The following is a 17,379-nucleotide window of genomic DNA, read 5'->3' as shown; positions in this document are numbered from 1 at the left end:
GGTTAGAGCGATCGTTCTGTTATCCTTGCTTTTCGCAGAAAAGCTGTTTATAGATAACTAGTTACACAGTGAAAGGCAGAAACAGGGAGAAATTGTATTAGTTGAAATGTAATAGCTGAAAGTACGAAATGCGATAATGAAGATGAGGATGAAGGCGATTAGGCCTTGTTGAAGACAAGTTGACAGAAAGAAGAAGTCACTTTGAATGCAGAATAAAATATGGAAACGTATAATGAAAGCGTATTCTTTTGACGAATATACCGTTAGCATTCCTTCGTGACAAGAATCTTTTCTTGCTATTTTCAGTTCCTGAATTAGATATTTTCCCTTACAGGGGAAATTATATCGTTTTAGCTTGTAAAACTTTAAGAAAATGAATCTTATAATAAATTTATAATAACTTTAAGTTATAATTATCAAGGTATATGTATATATTTTTTTCTTCGAGATATGCTGAACTTTCATAAATTGCTTTTTAGCGAAATGAAATTCAAAAATCGACTCCAAATTAGAAGAATACAATTTCAGTATTCATTATTATTATTTCATATGTTTCGTGATGCATCCTGTAATTTAATATTCTATTAACTTCTGTGTAATTCTATCAACTTCATTCCTTTAAGGTTATCGTTTAGCACCTGTAATTATTTTTCTTTCTGAAAACTTGTCTGTCGATGAGTTTGGACATTTTAGAAATTCTTACAAAGGAAATTTTATCTTATGAACAAGTAGTAACAACGAAGCGTCCATCAACGAGAAGAGAAGAGCATCATCGATAAAAGTCGAGTTAATTAAATATAAAACTCACTGCGGCCCGCGAAAATGAAACTAAAAGATAATAGTAAAAAGAAGTGGAAATAGATCGATAAGATAGGGAGTAAGGGGAGTAAGTAAGAAGACTTATGACTGTAACGACAGAAGAAAAGAAGACATTTTTTACGGCCCTTTGCTGGTTCGCATAAACGATCTTCGCTAGCTCTCGTTGCTTTCCTTCATCTCTCTCTCCCTCTCCCTCTCTTTAACATCGTTTTTTTACTTTCTCCATTTTTTCCGTTAGGACGTTATTTATGGAACTTCGCTGGAATACGATTCTTCAGCGTCATGGAAGTTGGATGCTGAATTGGCTGACGGTATTTTACCAGTAACGACCAAAAAGACTAAACTGCAAGGAAAAAAAAGAATTGACAACGAGAAGGAAAGGTATTGCGACTCTCGCGTATTTATCGTTCATGCTTGCATGTCTATTCTTTCATCTTTCCGCTTTAATTCCATCCACCTAGGATTCGTCTCTTCATCGTCAGGCACATCATCGCGGATTATTCTTCCTCGATGTGGACTACCGTGTTCACTTGTTTCCGATTCGTACTTTAGAGAGTCAAAACTAAGTGTACAAAAACAAGAATACAAGAAGATACGCACGGTCTGTCGTAGAGAGGAAAGCAAAATGCGGAGGATCAAATTGTCCGTCTGTTTAACGCGGTGCGCTGTCAACTTATTACGCGCGCTCTCTTGCGGACGGCGTGCTTTTATTTCTCTTCCTTTGCAGAATTAAATTACGGCGCGCATCTGATTACGAAAACTTCGAAGTCGCGGTAAGAGGAGAAGAGCGAGGGGAAAAACCAGCGAGGGTAGGTCCGGTTAGCAACCAGAGATGGAGAGAATGAGGACGGCCACGACAGACGATAGCCAGATGGAAATTTTTTCAGAACGCACCCCCGGTCTCTCGGTGCTAAGCGTGCCAGGGTCGCGTGACTTCGTCCATCCACTCCTGACCGTGCTCTTTACTCAACGTTTGTCATCTTTTCTTCCATTACAATGAGCCATTTGCGAAGCGTGTTGCCGTCGCCTCTGCGATGCAGCTATGCGCGGCGTTTATCATGGCGAACGGACACTCGCTCGCCTGGTCGGTATTTCGTGGTGAAGTATTAAAACAAGAGGAGCTACGACGATAAAAACAGGGGTTGGCGGCACGAGTATTAAGGGAGTAAACGCGGCGCGTCATTTTTTATTCGTTTAGCGCGCGAATATTTTCGGACGAATAATAAAGACGAGAGACCGTGCGGAACGCAACGAGTCGAGTTTCTCTCTAATCCTGCGTTAACGAAAGGAGGACGTTCAGAAAGGTCCATCATTCTATCCGCGTTCGCCCGAGAACAAAGCAGCAGAACTAATGGCGAGGAATCCTACGGAAACTCATTCTTCTTCACACGCGGTTTCTAATACCGCTCTCTCTATCCGGCCCAGTCTATTAATCAGTATGGCTGTCTTTCGCGACTCTTCTAAGGAAACGTGAAAAGGGAAAACTATCTGAAAAATTAAGTTGCGCGATATGAGAATCTGACACTTGCAATTTCCATTTTTTTATTTAATCAAATATAAGTTTCGCGCGTCTTAAGAATATCATCCCACACGTATAACGCGACTATGAAATTTGTCATTAGATCACTATTAATGTATGTATGTATGTGTATACAAATGTTACATAATAAAAGTAAAGAGAATTTTAATAAAACTCCCTGCGCCATAAGTGTTGGTCGGGATTGAATACGTTAACGTTCGGCGTTTAGGGATTCGTAGTCACCGAAAGCTCGCGGCTGTCGAGTTGCGAATCGCCGTTCCCACAATTCTCCCGCCGAAAGGTAATAGCGCCGCCCGCCGAAACGTGCAATTAACGTAACCAGCTGATCGATATTACTCGTCGACTCGTTAAGCTCAACGTCAGGCGACGGCGGCGGAAGTGGCAGTGGCGGCGTTCAACACACGCCGATTGAATCCTGGCGTGCCTTACGAACTCTGTGCCCGTTCTCCCGTTTCTGTTCTCGTTCCCTGCGATCCCTTTCCGACCCCCTCTCGATAACAAATGACCCTGCCGCCCCTGAAGGACAACGGCAGAGCTGCCTGCGCCGCCGTGCGCCCGGTAGTTCGGCCGTAATTCCGCGCCCGGTCGACAGGCCCGTAAGTCACGGGCTCAAACGAAGCGTCGAGGTATTAATTAGAGTTTCCGACCGGGTACCGCGACCACTTATCACCGAACCCGACTTAATCCGCTGCCCTCCTGCTCCCGCGGGGACGCGCGCGATCCGGAACCGCAGCGACGCCAGGGGTGGAACGGGGCGTGGGTTTTAACCCGGCGCGATTTAAAGCCTTCGATGAACGTCCACCTGACGGCCATACGCCGCGAGTTTGCGGCGAGAGCTAATGAATCGACGCAAGTTTCCCGGCTTTCCCGGAGTTACTCCTGCTACCCGCGTGACTCCTTTTTCCCAAAGATTGAAGAGAAGTTGAGATTTCCGCGCCGGACCCCCGCGACGTCCGATATTAATTTTAAGTTTCTGCTAACTGCCCCCGCTAATTTGGACGACGTTATTCTTACGTTCGATAGATGTACGTATACATGCAGCGGAACGGAATCTCTCAGGGAGTAACGTGACGGTTTGCGCGTTGCAATTACATTTGATCTTCGTTACTTAAGACTGCACTAGGGAAGATTCTTGTATTAAGAGGTCATTTCTTTAATTTTCATAGAATAATACTTTAACTTTTATTTTTGTCCTTTTTACACGTTAAGTTTCACACTTTTAGATCGTTTCGAAAAGATTTGGGAAAATATTTCAATTTTCTGACAGTACGGTAAACGGAATATGACGCAACAATTTCAGAAAAATTAAAACGTACGACAATCACTCTTAAAGAGTTCATAAAGAGAAAATAACTCTATATCACAATCGCAATCTTCTACATTAGGATTGTCGCATGAGCCTTCAGCGAAATAACATGAGCCGAGGCTAATCATTTACTTGATATTTTTGCAAATTTATTCGTCTCTCGCAACGTAATAAAGATGAGAACACGATTTCCGCAAATTACTGTGATCACGGTTGATTAATGGAGGAGACAACGAAATCAGCAAATATCACGATTCGTGCGGAAAATCAAAATGCATACGTATACAGAAGTCGATAAATAACGCGGAAGTTGGTTAAATTACTAGGCGAATACCACGTAGGCGATCGTTCGGCTCGTACGTACGTCTCGTTAACGTTTGGACATAACTTTGACATCAACTCTGTAGTCGAAGCACGCACAGAAACACGGCACGATTTTAAATGCGGAGCTAGCAGAGCGATAACATCTATATAGCCTGGACTTTATGCTCCGGGAAACGCACAGCTATCATATAATAAATAAAAATATCCTACCACCAATTGCTACATTTCGAAAAGAAACGAGAGCGAATGCTGTTGCGTGTTTCCCGTTACGCACGTGTCTGTGCACAGTGCACACTCATATACTATAATTTTGCTAGCAATAAGTTCTTGCTATTGTCACATAGTGTGTGAAGCGTAATAGCCTCTAATAGCTCACTCAATCAGGTGAATGAAGTTCTAATGTTGCAAACTTCGATACGGAGAATGCCTAAACTCTCAAACATTCTAAGTAATTGGACGCAGTCGCGTGATGTGTAACTAACTGATATGTTTTGAAGCTTTTGTTTCCGTATTGAGAATTTACGCTTCTTTGATCAAACGATGAAAAACGTGCAACATGTCATTCTGAAAAATGGTTTTAACGTGGATTGCAATTTAGCGGTTACTTTTGGTACAGTGTACTGAACTAGAATTTTATTTACAATGTATCTCTAGAAAGGCTCTCCGGGCACAAAGCTTTTGTAGTTATTTTTACATTGTGCAACTTTGTCCAACTATAAATTGAAATACAGCGGATCTGCGCAGCGATTCTGAATCACTGATGGAAAATTCGTTTGACGTGTAAATAGGAATCTGAAAACTCTTCGTTTAAAAAGGGCGAGTTCTTTTTCCTCTCCTGCCTCCGCAAACATTTCTCGAACATTGTCCGAATCGACTCCACGTCGATTCAGACAATCCAGAAATTAATCTTTACCACAATAATGTTAGTACACTCCGCATGCTTTCACAGTATTATGCGTTTTGTCTTCTCCACATGTGGTACTAACGACCAAATCGAATGTGATCATTAAAGACTTTCTCAAAGCGAGCACCTGGCGCATGATCCGATTACCCTCCTCTCAGCCCAAGTCTCACATTTCGGAGTTCGAATTGCAGGGTGTTCACCGTGGGATTGACCACGCTTGCCCTTACCTAGAATTAGTCTGACCATCGTAACCTGCTATTAACTCGACTGCGAATTGATTCTCCGGTTTACGGCCATTTGGAGGATTCGAACGGAGAGCGGATCGTTCTTACTAATACCGATTTATGTATACAATAAGCGTGTAATCGTGTAGTGACATTAGTCTCCGCCCGCAATTTAGATCGCAAGAGAATTTAATATATATTATGCTTACAGAGAGAGGACTAATAATTACAATCAAGGACAGAATAAAAATTATAGCTATATCAAAATCATAACCGTATTTTATTCTATTTTTATTTTGCATATTATATTCTTACAATATATATTAGAATATAGATAACTATTTATAACTAAATAAAATATGTTGACTTTAAGTATTTAAAAATATTGAAAACAATTCAAATATAAGATACAATGTATAATACAAGAAAAACAAGAAATAAATATAAGAACTTAAGGTACTCTTACATTTGCGAAAACTAACGTGCGAAGCGAAAATATATAATTGTTAGGTGGAGACATTATGATTGACGATGTTTTTGAACTGATACTGTGCGGTGCACAGATGCGTTGCGCGCGAAGGATGAAGGATAGTAGTAATATTTATCGCTTAGATAATAGGTCTCCCCTTCAGGCAAGAGAAAGTGAAGAAAAAGTGGAAACCTCCCTGCAAGCGGTACTCCCGCGCGTTCAAGCCGCTAGTAACAATTTTCTCGTTCGCCCGACGCGAGAATGCTACTTCAGAAAAGTAACTCGCCGCATTTGTCCCGCGAAACCGAGCGTCGAGTTGTCGCAGGTGTTTTATACGAGAAGTCCCTAAGGAAGAAACTCAACGAACAAATCGATCTATTGACGTATCTCACCCGCCGTCGGCGTATCGCTGGAGAAGATCGGAACAGCTCGGCGAAGATGACTTTTACGTTCTCGCGCCCGTTATCGCCTCGTTCGGACGGATAAAAACCGCGTTGGAAGCTTGCGGTGAAACGGATTTACCGGTGAGCACTCTCTCGTTAGAGAAGCGATGCATTAAAAATTGCTCGCTTCCTACGCGGCAATTACGTAGAACATTATATATCTCGTAACTTTACGCACATTTATTTATCTTTTGAAGTGTATTTGTATCCTGCAAAATCGCGAGTATATTATTCGCTACATTTATTCGATAATTGCGAAATGCGAACTCAGCATTCATACAATTTTGCTATGTATCGGAAAACAATATGATATAATTAACAACGTGATTTTCCATGCATTCGCGGAGATTAAAAAGATCAAGAAAGAAATGCAGACACAATCGCTTATTTGAGCATAGAAACAGTCTTTTCACGGAAGCAAGACGTACCTACAAACTCGACAAACATATCGATCACCGCTTTCATTCCATTGCAAAGTTCGAACATATCTCTGGCGGTCGAGTGCTGGCTTACGTCCCGAATGAGTTATCGCTCCTGATTCACTGCCAAACGTGGAAACCGGAATGAGCCTTCCTGCACAAAATAAAATAATATCGATAAATAGAAAGAGTTATATTACAAATAAGATATTCAATTTCAAAATAACAAAACAAGGAAAATTTGAAATAAACAGTTCTTATATTCAACTAAAGAATAGCTATTGAAATTCCAATTTTATCAAGTCTCATCGAGAAAGTTTTTTCTCAAAAGAAGAGGAGCAGGATAGATTTTAAGAGATGCGAGGAAATGATTTGGCAGATTCGTGACGACACAGCTTCTAATCTTCTCGAGAGAAGCAACTCAAGCAACCGACGTAAATATCTACCTTCATTTAAGAGACGCAACGGCGGGAAAAAAGAGACGAACAATACGGTAGAAAAGCGAAATATCAATAAACTGAAACAAAGAAGCAAAAACGCGGAGAAGTAGCGATTTCGGTATCGTTCTCGGAGAACGAACATCCCTCGACGTTGTACGCGAGTAATCACCTCCGGTCCTGGTCGCAAACATAAAACGAAGACAGAAGATGGAGGCGGTGGAGGGACGTGAAGGGACGGGCGACGCGTCCTTGAAGTGCAGCAAAAGCAGAGAGCTGAAGGAACAATCACGAAGGGAGGAAGGGCGGATCCGGAGTCGCGCTTGTTCAAGAAAGGACGAAAGGGCTCCCCTTCGCAAACTATCCTCGCCGTAGGTACCTACGTGAGATCATTTGGGAAGCGAGGAGAAAGAGAAAGTGAGGGAGAGAAGAAAAGGAGAGAGAACGCGAAAGAGAGAAACTGTGCGCGTCTGTCTGTAGGTGTGTGCGGTGCGTGCGTGCGTGCGTGGCTGATTCACCTCACTGGTTCACCATGGCTCCCCCGGAAAGGGTGCAGGAGGAGGTCTACCAAGGCGGATGGGTGGTGGAGCTGGTCGTACACGAAACAGCACTTACACCCCCGCGACTGCGAGCTCCCCAACCCACCTCAATGCTAGCCCACCTCTCGCTGACTGGTCGGACTGTAGGATTGCCAGAGGTACGCCTGAACTGTGGCTACCACCCTGCAGTGGTTTTCAGGATCCGGCGTACGTACATCCGACGATGTGTGTCGGGATATTAACACCACGCGCTCCATCCAGATTCTCATGACTTCCGTACTACTTGTACACCATCTACGAAAACGTTACGGGTGATAATATCTTCCCGTTGATATCGTTCACGTCACTCGCGTGATTCACGCCGATGAATCGGAGGCTAAACCGCGGCAGCACAGACACGCATAACCATCGAGCGACCACCAAGGGTACAGGCGGTTAGTCAGAAATAATATATCTCGCACTTGCAAACTTTTAATCAAGTAACCGTCGACGGTTTCACAGTCCGACAGCCACCTGCTATCTCCGCACGGCTCGAAAATATTCAAATTTGATTAAGGATCTCCCGAGGGTCGAGATGATTTGGAAACCACTGCCTTAACAGCCGCCACTCGCGCCCGCGCGCGAGCACACGCACACGTACATGCCGCCAACATCGCCGCGTTCGTTTAGGGGTATATAGCTCCCTCCGATTCACCACCACATGTAGCCGCGAGCGTAGCACTCGCGCGCGTAGTTTCGCAGCGCGTGGTGCCTACACGCGCGCACGAAACACACATATCCCTGCGGAACTCCGTTGATATCTCTGCTACTACAACTCGCGTTCTTCCCGTACTTACTCGCCAAGTGGAATTCTCCCATGGACCGTTTCAGCCAGCCAGCCAGTCAGCCAGCCAGCCAGCTAGGCAGCCATCTAGCAACCCCCGGCCGCCATACTCGGAGCAACCTACCAACCCGTCGGAACTCGCTACGGCCCTGGTAATGAAAACGAATCGCTCTTCTTCCACGGTCCGCCCTTTTTCATCCTCCCCCTGCCCGTACGGACACGCTCGCGCGGAACGAAACAGCGGGGGTTCTCGCGTACTCAGGTAGACGTCGGTCTGCACACCAAAGGTCTCGTTTGTCGAAAAGCTTCGGCATGTTTTTCGCCCGCCCGCGCTAATGGAAAACGTAATTGAGCCTAATGCGATCATTTTTCCGATTACGGTGCGGTCGGCGTTACGCGTGAGTTGCCGCGACGGGTATCTATCGGGATTTTTTCAACCCTTTCCTTCTTTTCTCCTTTTATTTCCTTCGCCATCATGCACGCGTATCTACGTGTAGATGTAAATAAAAATCCGCGCTAGTTCTTCCGACAGAACCATCACGAGTTGTCCGGACAGAGATACTTTTATGTCGTATAAATTCTATCGTATTAAACAGAAATATATCTGTAGATGTACATATATACAGGTACATGTAAAACCTCCCGTCCCGAAGAGATATCGCGCGTATAGGAATAGGCTCTGTCAGACGCATTAATAGAAATTCATAATTCAGACTAATGAAATCATCTCTTGATTATGCCGGCAGCGCGGCCCGGGCAAGCGAATATTCCCAAGCTCGTTAATAAATGAAGCTCGCGCAAAGGACGAGTATCAAAGTTACCGACAGAGGCTGATAAAAAGAAATCAGCGGCCCGGCCTCTCTCTCTTTCTTTCTCTCTCGCGCGCGCGCTTTCCCCGCACCCTTTTCGCGCGCTTCGCGGGACGAGGAGGCGGAGATACTACTAAGGCTACGAGAGGATGATGTAAATTTGCGCGTTACGGGCAGCATCGAAGTTGCTGCTACTGAGGGGGATGGGTAATGAAAACGAATTGCCCTTTTCCCTACTATTTCTTGATCCTCCGGCTCCTCTTCCGTCTCCTCCTCAGCTTTTTTGACGCCTGGACAGGTTGCGAGGCTGAAGAAGCGGGAGAAAAAGAGCAGGTGGAGGAGGAAGAGAAGGGCAAGAGATATTCGTTCGACGTATTCTCGGGAGACTCCCTTTTACGAGGTAAGAGAGGAGAGCTCCTCTTTTTTTCTTCTGCCCTCCGCGTCTGTGTGCCGGGTAATATTTCGCCGTTCATTCGTAAATTGAAAAGTTTATAACGGCCGGTAACGCCGAGCAAACGGCGCCGGTCGATCGATACATAATGAACTGGCGAACAACGTAGACACGCTTAATTGAAAACTCGTAACTTTTTCGCCCGAAAGATAATTTCGGCCCGATATTTTCCCAAGCTCGCCGCACGCGAAACGGTTATCGCGCGGGGCTATCCGCGCAGAGCGGCGAGTGCGCTCGTACGGTCGCGTTTTTCGAAATAATATAGCCGCGCGGCGTTTAATTTTAATTTTAATGAACTCGATAACGAGTAATAACGTCGGTCGACGGCAGCGGCGGTAACGCTGCTGGTACGGTGGTATTTCAATTTCCATCGCGCACAGCAAACTGTACGAGAGCGAGAGCGAGAACGAGACTTCCTTCTGCGCGCCTCTATGTAACGTGTGCCGCACGTATGCGGATGCTTTTGAAAAAACGCACGTCATGTACGTTTGCGAATTGCGCACAAACGCAGTATAGAATACCACCGGCCCAGATATTCCTCGATTTTTTTAATTCCCCGCGTGATTACATTCTACGATATGCATACTTTATCGCTGAAAAATCTAAAAACGTGAACCGCTTTATTCCTTTTCATTCTCTCCGAATCTGCATATAATGCTTATATGGAATGGTTATGTTCGCATGGAATTTACCATTTCTAGGTGATATTGGACGACATACAAGAATAGGTACTATTTCAGAATTAATATTAATCTTATCTATCATCTTTTATGAAATTTTATTATTTCCTGCATGTTTGAAATAATTTGTAATTATTTATTAATAATCTAATAATAATTTATTACGCGTCAAAGATAAACGAAATTACGAAAATACGACAGAAATTATGCAACAACCTAATACTTATATATATTATTATCACTTTCGACTGAAATAAAAGTTAACTAACAGAAACGACTTACAAAAATAAAAAGTATCTCATTCCGATGTACGCTTGCATTTTTAGTTAGCACACTGTGTCTGTATGAATCAAAGAGGGAAGAGTTAGTTTTTGAAACCCTTTGCAACTCATTTACATATATTTTTTCAGGAACCACGGAAAATTCGAAATTCCACGCTTGGTGGAGCGTACGTGAGAAGATAAGACACATGCAACGAATGCATGTTTAGGAATGATGAGTGAACGTGCTGCATACTTCGGATCTTCCCGCTTCCCTTCTTCGAGTTGTCTGCTCGTTTCGTCACCCTCCCACTTGACGCCGCGCTCTAATTAGACTCACTGAACCCTATCCTCCGTGGCGTCTGAAGAGTTCTTCCGGTACCGTGCGCCACTCATATCGGCGGAAAAATAATAATCCCGCCACAGAAGAGAGGAATCTGAGCCGCAAACGTGATTGCAACAAATTGGCTCGTTCAATAACCGTCCAAGATTAATGGAACTTGACGTGGCTGGGTATTCCTAACCGTACGTGCAAAGGGTGATACAGAGGGTATCGCGATGAGGTATGGCAAATGTTTCTTTGCGAGGGTGGGAAAGTTTCGCGGATGAACATTTACATATCTGTGATACACTTTGTTACTCCAATTGACGTATCTATCATCTAAGCAAACATTCAATCTTCTTTTTCAAGTGTATGTACTCGTCTAAGAACCACAGAGCGGGAACACTCTCGTGAGATTAGAGGCGACACGCAGAATCGATTAATTCGCAACACGCTCGTCGTCTCGTAACAAGAACGAGAATGTGGATTGGTCATCGTGACTTTGAGAAACTCTGGTCACGATCGATGATGGAAAACGAGATCCTGGACAGTGTTGTACGGTCGGAGAACGGCAACCGTCCTTTCCCTCTGGCAGCTCGGTCGAATCAATTAAAAGCTCGCGGACCAGACTGAAATTTATGCAGGAAAAATTAACAAGTCAGATGTTTCCCTTCCTGCTCTTGGCCCGTTTGTTCGCGTCGTTGCCCACGTTTCAGCACGTGGCCGCTAGTCGGAGATATTAAATTAACGAGAATAATGAGATGATCACTGAGCTTCGTGAATTTCACCCTTGCCCTATCCTTTAAAGTCCTTTAAAGCCTTCGAAAGGTCGCCTTTCTTCGCGTCGCGAAGGGTCAGGCTTGCCAGCTCGTGCGATCGATTTTCTTGAAATGTTGTGCAGTTTTGCAATGTCTTCATTCATACTCAACTTCGATCGACACAGCATGTAACTAACTAATTTATTAATAACATTTAACTCTCGTGCGCACACATACTCGCGCGCCGGAAACGTGCGGCGTATTTCGTTAACGAAACTGCCTGTCGCAAAGTTCGGAACTTTGCAAATGAGAATTTCGCCAACTTTTGTAATAACCGGTAAACGTTTCATAATAACGGCCGACAGTCACTTGCATATAGAAAGACACAGATCGGCTCTCGCGCTACTTACTGCTGCTACCGTATGGCCACCAACTACTTTACCCCCCTCGCGGTCTTAAAACGTGCGATATAACGTCCGTAATGGGCTGGCGTCGCGCGGTGCAACCGATTCCTTCCAAGTTCTTATTCCCGAATAAACACAGCGGGTGCAATTAAAGGTAAAACGGCGCGGATCGAGCGGACGAGCAATTTGTTCGGAACTATTGGCACTGCGAACTTAATCCCGCTCGGCAAAGTACACGGCGAACAGGGCACCCTCCCGATATCGGTCAGAGTAATTAATCAGTGCCATATGGTAAGCCCGAACGTCGACGGCTCGACGACGGCGAAGCAATTAATAACGTTTCCATTATCAATCGTGCGTAGTAACCGCGATGTTTTAACTTTCCCGCTGACGACGAGTTTGCAGCCGCGGGAAAACGCCGTTAATAACTCTTCCTCAGCCGATCGCTGAGACTTCCGCTTGGTCTTACAGGCAGCTTTAGAGATGTAACCTTCCGCTAACGGTAAGTCCTGTTAACTATGCAGTAAGCCCTTGGCGATTTACATACCTAATTTCGTTTCGCGTTTGCAGTATTTGCGCGAATCGAAGAATCAATCGTGCAATTACGAAGGTATCCGTTCGTAAAACCGATATCCCAAGTGTCTTCTAGAACTGCGACATTAATTCTAAAACGTTTGCATTAATATCAGGACAATAAATAAATATCTATGAGTGATATTTTAAAGAAGCAAATTATTTCGTAACTGTCAATATTTTTATTTACAGGAAAGTGAAAATGACAAATTGTGTATATCTATGCCCGATGTTTAATGCTGAACATCTAATTTGGAATCTTTTATTCTATTTGCATAACGCAGAAGCTTATACAACAATTACACGGTAATATTTAAGCTAAATGTGAGATATAATCACGGTACCGTAACAAAACCATCATGTATAACAGGCGTAAATAGTATAAGTTAATTACATGGAAAGTGCTTAATCCTCTGTCCTCATTCGAGAAATCCCGCTTAGTTTTAAGTAATCGATAGTCGGTCACGCGACAGCCGTGTGTACCCGCTGTTTAAAGAATAACCTGAATCCATGCGAGATCTAAGCTTACTTAAATCGCTTCATAACACTTTCATAATACGTATTAATATCCGCAAAGTGGTTGTTAATTATTTCTTAATATGCTGTACACTAGCAGACGAGATATAAGAAGAGCGCAATATTTTTTCTTACATTATTGTGCACGTAGAACATCAAGGGCTAGAAGGAACTTCGTGATAATAAAAATTTCCCTTCGTTTGGGCTGCATCAGGCGTGCGCGTGAATAAATTGATTTGACCAGGAAAATGTAAACGATTAAGGGGAGCATTCCAATTACGAACAATTGTATGACGACGGCAGGCGCATACAAACGGTCGCGGCAAAAGGGAGAACCTTAGCGTGTGTAATCAGACACAATTGTGGATTTGTGCCGCCTCGCGCGGTAATTAGGGCTGAAAATTCGTGTCGGAATTACCGGGGCCATAAAATATAGCTGCTTTATGATATAAAAGCTAATTAGTGGCACGTGTTTGCGACGACGAGACGCGCAGGATACAATTAGTAACGAATCGTGGCAGCTGCATTGCTGCTGAGGAAAATTCGACATGCGCCAACAGGAAAAATATGTAAATGTTTGGAAAAACGGATTATCTCTGCAAATTGCTCAGTTATGATTTGGTAATTGCCATTATATCGGTATAAATATCAAGAGTGTGACACGTAAAGCTTAAACGAAATCGTCGCTCGGTATTCATATTTTTCGTAATCCGATTAAATGCGAGATGAATAATAAAAACAATTAAAATCTGCTTTAGCGTAGCACATAAGAGTTATGTTCAATCCAGAGAAAACTGACGCTCGTGTCGATACTTTGATAGTCGTCACAATATTCGTTTCATAAATTGAAACAAAGCTTTCTTCAAAGTGTATTAACTAATCTTAAGATTGTTCGAATATAGTGTTATAGACAAACATTTCATAATCTTCTAGTTGCTTTTAATTAACAGAGATCTTTTCGGGAAAATTTTAAGAGAAGAAGATAAATGATTCGCGTCACTAGCCGGAAGTTACATTTGCATATTATACCAGTGTCTCAAAAGGTTTTACCGTATTATCTACTTCGTTAGCCGAATAATTTGATTTGCTGTTAGACAATTTCCTGGTGCGATCCCAAGCGCGAGCAGCCGTGTGCGGTTTTAGTACCATACATAGTCCGTGATAAGCATAAACCTAATAAATATTCGATGATAAATGTATCGATAGCTTTTTATGAAATAAGAGAGAAGCTACGGCAAAAACCAAAGAGCGAGAGAGAGAGAGAAAGAGAGAGAGAGAAAAAGAGATGGAAGAGTAACAAAGAGTTATTGTAAGAGGCGAGAGAATGAAATTCACTGAGCTTCATATCGCGGTCGTTACTTTTCACCCCTTAAAATTTATTTTCCCCTTTCTCGTTCTGTCGTATGCGTTTTTCGTGAGCTACACGAAAGATCGAAAAGAGAGAGAAAAGAAGGGGAGAAATAGAACGCGACATGAGAACATGATGAGTAGAGAAATCAAGGGGAAGAATACACGAACAAGAGAAAAGAGGAAGAGAGACGTGTGCGAAATCAAAAAAAGAGAGAGAAAGAGAAAAAGAGACAGAAAGTAAGATAAAGAGAAAAGTCGAGGGAATGGAAGCAGGTACGCGGCGAGGCATAGAAAAAGAAATATGGAGGCGAAGGCGAGAAAGATAGAGAAATACGAAGACGGTGAAAGAGTAAGGATGGGGAGTGCGAAGGAAAGGGTGGTAGAGATGTGGGAGCGTGAGCACGGAATCGGTGCCGCGAGGGATTTCGAAGAAGGCAATATTTCAATCGACGTCAGATTTATCGACCACCCGCCGCCCGGCCATACGAAATGGCCAGCGCGCGTGTTACATGCCACTTCGCGAAGTGGTCTCATGCCTCTCGCAGCTACCTGGCTAGCGAGCTGTCTGTCTGTCTGTTCGGCGACTCCGCTCTGTCTGTCACGTGCCGTTATCTGCGAATCTCATCTCCACCGCATCTCATTTTAATGACGAATCTTCGGCCGGTCAATTTCACCATATCAATGCTGACCATTTTTGGTCTTGCTTGTTTCAAAATTTCAACGAGTCTTTAGTTACATTTTATAAATTTTAAACAGAACAGAGAGTCCTGTCAAATTTAGATCAAGGAAGTTGTCATGAATATGTCGAGATTTAATACATACTTTGCTGGGACACGTCAAGAAAAGTATTGGGAAATTCGAGTGTACGGGGTGCGGCCCTTTCAACTTTGCTTTGTCCCGTAAGAAGTAAATTTGACACGCCTGGTCTAGAGGAAGGAATATTCGGCCATATCGGCCAGATGCTAGCACTTTATTGCTTTGCAAGTTTCGACTGTTGTAGATGGAAGCGCATAAATAAAATTTAGCACAAGCACTGCTGCTTTTAAATGCCGAAATAAATATTCGAAATATATAAACAGCGTTGCGTCTTCTTGCAAAGAAATGTAGAAAAAATTGTTAATTGTAAAAAATTTAATTTTCAGAAGCTACGCAATTGATTTAAAATGAATGATACTGTATGTAATGATATTTATTGATCACAATTGCAAAATAATATAGAAGTTGCAGGTTGCAATTTCATTCTTAGATCTTGCAATTTGCCTTAATGTAAAGCTGTAAAATCCACTTTGTAATATTATTTTCTTGCAACAACTGCAAATAGTACTGCAGATATGGTAAATTTATTGTTATAGTTATTATTATAACCGTACCACATAATCCGCATATTCGGTTCATAAACATTCTACAGTCTCTCCGCTCCATATTAAACAAGAGAGTTTCGTCTGGTACATATTTATGATTTCCGTTGCCTCTATTCGCAATCCTTTAACGCGTATGACGTACATATTTAGATATCCCGACAATCGGATTACGTCTGTCGCGCATCGTCGATACTTCGCCGGTGACGATTTTCAGTTTATTCGGCCGGTATCGACCGCCACAAGCCGACCGATAAGCGGACGGGACGACGTTTGACAATCGCGAAAAAATCGGAAAACAAGAACCCAAAGACAACACACGGACGGAATCTATCTGATCGCGCGGGAGGGAAGCGCGACGCGTTCGAGTACGTAGATTGGGTTGTTGCACATAAGAGCTTGCTCGAGGCGTTATGGGATTCTGCGATGGTGGAAGAGGACGAGGAGAGACGAAGGAGGACGAGAAGGTAGGAAGAAGAGGAGAGCGCGAAAACGAGGACGACGAGGAGAACGGGGTGGGCGAACGAGAGAAGAACCGCGATGCTCCGGATTGGCATGAAGGGTTGAGGCTGCTGGCTGCGCTTCGGCAACTTGGCGGGGTTCGGCGAGGCATTGAAATTGCAAATGCGCATTATGGATATTTCCCTATAGAGGGTCGAATGCCTCTCCCGGTCTCTTACCGCGCTTCTCGCTCTTTCTCGTTCTGTTCGCTCCCCGCCACCCCGACCTCTATCGCGACCTCTTCTCCTCGTGTTCTCGTTCGCGCTCTCTTTCATCCCCCATGCTCTTTCACGCAATTCGTCCTATCTCACCGCTATCTCACGTTCTCTCACCACATCTTTGCCTACTCACATATCGCCCCCCGTAGAACTTCCTCCTTCTCTCTCACTTCTCCGGAATCTTGCGCCCTCGCCTTTCTCCCTTTTCCTCGCGCAAAGCGGAAATGCACACGCTGGAAAGCGTACACGCAGTCGCTCTCATTTCCCCGTGTTCCATTCCTGCCTATCTCTGACATTCCCGCTTCCTACGTGAATTGTCCTCCCTCCTCGTTCTACCTCTTTTCCCCGTGGTACGCTTCGCTTCTGGTCCCTTTTCTTTCGCGATTTCCCACTTTGTTCTCCCTTTGTTTCACCGTTTCCTTATCATTCCATTTTCCATCTTCTGCCTATCTCATTCTTTCCGCGCCCAGTCAAAAAGACGCGACGCGTTCTCGTTAAACGCATCGTATTATGGGCGACATCCCGAAGTTGTGCGCCTGATACGTACTTTGTGAATCTATACACACATATCACCTTTATGCTACCCTTATCGTCTTTATGCTATCTTCACCTACATTCATCGTCTCTACACTTTCTCTCGCACCTGCCTGCGTCTTTTGACGCGCCCTTGCAACAGTGGTTCACAAATTTTCCGATATTTATACTTTGCAAATTATTTGTGAATAAGGTTGTGTATATGTGTTACACAAAATGTGTGTTCTCCAACTGTCAAGATTTATAATATTCAATAATAATAGCTATATAATGTTACAAAAATTCTTATCTCTATATGGTTTGCTTCTGAAAGAGGCAGAAATATTAATAAAATTGGTATCATAACAAACTGTACAGATTTCTTTTAAAACATTAATACATTTCTACATTAATAAATT

At 43.5% G+C, this 17,379-nt stretch overlaps 1 protein-coding gene across 4 annotated transcripts in view; it reads right to left on the bottom strand.

Moving 5' to 3' along the window:
• LOC105285825 overlaps window positions 1–17,379 on the bottom strand; it is a 253,884-nt gene that overhangs the window by 155,969 nt on the left and 80,536 nt on the right. For 2 of the 4 annotated variants that reach the window (XM_011350327.3, XM_011350329.2), the window contains exon 3: window positions 6,458–6,602. The exons of the other annotated variants lie outside the window; for them this stretch is intronic. The gene's annotated coding sequence lies outside the window, so the exon portion shown is untranslated. The remainder of the gene's footprint in view (window positions 1–6,457; window positions 6,603–17,379) is intronic. 4 annotated transcript variants of the gene reach the window in all.

Source organism: Ooceraea biroi, chromosome 8, assembly GCF_003672135.1.
Source record: "Ooceraea biroi isolate clonal line C1 chromosome 8, Obir_v5.4, whole genome shotgun sequence".
NCBI lineage: Eukaryota > Metazoa > Arthropoda > Insecta > Hymenoptera > Formicidae > Ooceraea > Ooceraea biroi.
The sequence above is the reverse complement of the archived record's forward strand: the minus strand, read 5'-3'. Positions and strand labels throughout refer to the sequence as shown.